Raw genomic sequence first — 4,255 nt, 5'->3', positions numbered from 1 at the left:
GCAGAAGCCGCCCGGGGAGGCGTTTCTGGCGATAGCACGAGTGACGCCTTAGGTTTGAACAGCACTTTTCATAGGACAAAGTGCTGCTTGAAGCATCTGATCCAGGTGATCCCGGGGTAATTCTGTGACAGGCGTACAGGCTCGCTAACAGGAAGTGACAGGACTTGCCCAGAGTCACACAGGTAGCACGTAAAGAGGGAGGATTTGAACCCACAGCACGTGACTCCAAGACCGGTGCTCTCTCAAGTTCTCAGACATTAGTTTGGACCTTTGCTTCAGAGATGGAGATTGTGGGCCACGCCACCTCCGCCTTCGGGGAAGCGTGCATTTCAAAAGCCAGTGGAAAGAGAGGAGTCCTGAGAAGACCAGCCTTTTTATCGGGAAAAGGGTTTTTCAGCTCCCTCTCCACCACGCTCAGGCAGGGACTGGGTTCCTGGAGGCTGGCAGGGTGGACAGGGAGGATCAGGACTGCATGGCCGGTTCCCTTGGCCACTAGAGGGCAGAGTCTGAACAGACCGCCCAGCCCTCTCCCCAGAGAATTCCCAACCAGCCAAAGGGACCCAGACTTTCCCCAGTCGCCCAGGGCACACAACGAACTGTGGCCCTGGCACCAGCGCTGAAGCCCGATGCTTCCCTGGCATGTGGCAAACAAAGCAGCTGCTCTAAACCCCTCCCAGCCTCCTGTGCAGGCAGCCGGGCTGTGCCCCACACGGTTCCGGCAGAGAAGGGGTGCCAGGTACCATTTGCGAAGACCCGAGTTTCTTACGACAGGTACGAGCAGGTCAGCATGCCAGGTCCCGGTGCCCCCAAACCAGCTGAGGAAACCTGTCACCGCTAAGAAGCTAGCGTGGAAGAAAGAGGGGAAAAAGGGCATTCGGAAGCCCTTACGGTTACTCCTTTCTCTCAGCAACCGTAATGAACAGGTATAATCATCTCCATTTCACGTGAGAGGAAAAACGGGCTCAGACACACCTGTCCGAGGGGCACAGAGAAACACATAGCAGCGTCAGAATCTGAACCCAGAGCTCGCCCTGCAGTTCTCCGTCCCCCTGCTCCCCCTGGTGGTGAGCAGGGACGCGTGCAGGAGCCGCTCTGTAGGGAGCGTGCAGAGTCCATTCCATGACTCTTTGCCGAAGTCCACCTTGTGCCGAGTCTTGTGCTTGGTGCTAGGACCACAATAATGGACAAGACGGACAGCCCCCTACTGAGGGACAGACAGAAACTTGGGGGGTGTCAAGACGTGCAGGGACTAGACGGGGCAAAGGCATCAGTGGTCGGGGGACCAGGACAGAACGGAACGCAGTTCACCGTGGCCGGAGCAGATGTGTGAGGGGGTGGTGAGGGGCGTGAGCCAGCAGGGGCAGGGCTCAAAGGGTAACAGAAGGCAAGAAACGGTGACTCCAGGGAGCCACTCAGTAACCTGGGAGGGTGACCGTGGGCCCAGGAGGGCAGTGGCAGAGGGGACGTGTCCATCCATTGGACCGATGTCTGAACAGCAGCGCGAGCTACTCCCTCTTCTCGGTGTGGGGGGCACAGCAGGGAACGAGGTGAAGCCCGTCTTCGTGGAGCTTCCATTCTGGTGAGGGGGCCAAAGAGATAAATTCACAGGTGTGTACTAACTATCAAGCGCTGATAAAACCCTTGGGAGGAAGGACAGGACAAGGTGTATTGGTTTGCCAGGGCCACCGTGACTACAGGTCAAATGGCTTCAACAGTAGATGCGGGAGAGCAGGAGAGAAGGTACAAGGCTGGAGCCCTGAGGACTCCCACGCTGAGAGAGTGGAGAAAGGCAGAATCGGCCCAAACTGAGAAGCTGAGAAACGAGGAAAACCAAGGGTAGTTGTCACGAAGGCCAAATGGGAAAAAAAAAAAACAAAACTTCCGAGGCTGCCGATGAGAAGCTGAGTGAGAAGACTGGAAACCGGCCGTTGAACTGAGCACTCAGAGGTCGCCGATGATTTTGTTCCACGGAGAGCCAGGGCTGAGGGCCCGATCATAGTGGAGTCGAGAACGTGGGACGAATCGGGGGTGGCAAGTACAAACAGCTCTTTTAGGAAGTTTTGTTGTAAAGGGGAGAAGAAAAGTAGCACAGTAACTCGAAGATGAGGGAAAATTTTAAGACATGATTTTACAGCACGTTCTTATGCTGATGGGAATAACGGGCAGGAAGAGAAAATTAACAGAAAAGAGATCATCGTGGGCGTCCACGCAGAGCTGGAGGGTTGGCCTTGGGTCGGTGTAGGGATGGTTCATTCTTAGTAACGGGAAGGAAAGGCCTTATGGGCACCAACGCAGCTGGGGTAGCAGATTGGGGGGCGGGGGGGGGGACGTTCTCTTCTGATTGCTTTTCCATTCCTAGTGAAATAATACAGTAACCATCAGAGTGAGGATGCGCAGGGGATATTGAAGATCGGGAATGAAAGCGATGGCGACAGACTCAAGAACTGAGCGGGGGGGACTGATAGGACTTAGCAGGTTAGACTGAGCATCAGCGTGAGCTAATCGGAGAACATGAGGGGAGCGGAAGGGACGGAGTGGATGGGGCGGTGTCGCCTATGCAGACGGGGAAGCCCGTGGGAGCGGCAGGTCCAGGAGGGGAGAGGGGCTTGGTTTTGACCTAGCAAATTTTGGGTCTATGGGACATCCAAGGGGACAGGAGTGTGTGAAGCTCCGAAGAGAAACCTGAGCTGGAGAAGCCGATCTGGGCGGGAGCCGTCAACATCAAGATGGTAGGAGGCGGAGAGGTTTTCGGGATTGCCATTTTCTCTGAGAGGTAAGGGGATTGGTTGTTTGAGATCCTGGGGAAGACTGAGAAAACTGAGGAGGAAAGAGGGGGCTCACCAGGTACCCTTGGGGGCCCAGTTAAAGGTGGTGCATTTAGGTCGACAGTGGCCCAGCCACCGCTGCCGAGCCCTACATTCCCGCCTGGAGCTGCAGCCACTTGAAGCCAAGCCCTTCCTGCATCGTCCTGCTGGGCTTCCACCACCCAGCTCTGCCCCTTGACCTCCAAGCCGACCTTTTACCTCCACACAACACCCTTTCCTCCCCGCCTCTCCGCTTAACCCCGACTCACCTTTCTCTGCCAGCTGGGGCTCGGGCCTTCTTTCTTGTGCCCGAATCGCCCCGATACACCCTACCACAGACTGGAGCACACCGCGATGTCCTCACCGACGGACTTTCTGCCTCTCCCCCTGGACTGGAACGACCTGAGGGCAGAACCTTTTCACCTTTACGACGACTACTACTTAGCAGCTGCTCCATACGCGTTTGTAAGATGAAGACAGGAATAAAGAACTAAAGTCCAAAATCAACACAATGCCACGGCGTCGTGATGTCCACAGATGTCCCGTGTCACAGGCAGACGTTTCTGGACATGGAAGTCAAGCCACAACACGGGAAACGGCCCCTTGGTCTCGACATCACACCCCTTTTCTTTCCAGAAGAGACCCTCGGACACCCGCAGGCAGGACGCACCCCTACCTATGTTGAAGGACATGACTCTTGTTCCTGCCTTTACCAAATGCAACAGCCAGAGCCAGTGAAGAAAAGCATTTTATTCAGAAATCAACACGTCCCCTTGTGCAAATCGGTCACTCTCCATTTCTGAGTTCTGTTACCTGTGCTTGAGAGCAGAGTGTGTGGTATTTTTCTGGGGTCAGGATGTAAACCGACATGGAGTTCAAGAACTTGTCCAGTGGACAGAGCTGGTCGGGACAACCTCTTGGCACTTGTTTCTGTGGAAGACACACACTCAGCAGGGCCGTCCTGTTATTGTCTACTGCGCCCAGAGGGCCGAGGGGCTCCGAGCCAGTGTGGCCTGTGCCCACACATGTGTGACAGCCAGCAAGGCCCTTCCCCTCAGTCAGCTTCCAGAAGAGCATGATGCCTGCCTGCAGAAGTCCCTCGAGGACTGTTTGGTGACCTGGCCAGGAAGCCACGGTCAAGTCACGCCCCTGAGCTGGGCGGGCTGAAGGTCTAATCCCTGCGGACTGCTCTGGACGGCAACCTGCCGAAGCCACCCAGGCACCAAGAGCGCTAACAGCACACGCCACCTCCCAAAGACACTACCACTGATTTTTAAAACAAGCCTAGCAGTCAGAATGTCACGCCCTGGCAGGGACACTCAGGAGAGGAGGGTGGTCCCGTTTCTAGAAGGAGTCTAACAGAACGGGGAGGAGGCCCAGGTCCCAGGCTGCCTGACCCACCCCTGGGCCACCCCCGAGTACACAGATGACTGATAATGGCCCTCTGAGGA

Source organism: Pteropus vampyrus, unplaced genomic scaffold (genome assembly GCF_000151845.1).
Source record: "Pteropus vampyrus isolate Shadow unplaced genomic scaffold, Pvam_2.0 Scaffold6, whole genome shotgun sequence".
Lineage (NCBI taxonomy): Eukaryota > Metazoa > Chordata > Mammalia > Chiroptera > Pteropodidae > Pteropus > Pteropus vampyrus.
Note: the sequence above shows the minus strand (reverse complement) of the source record.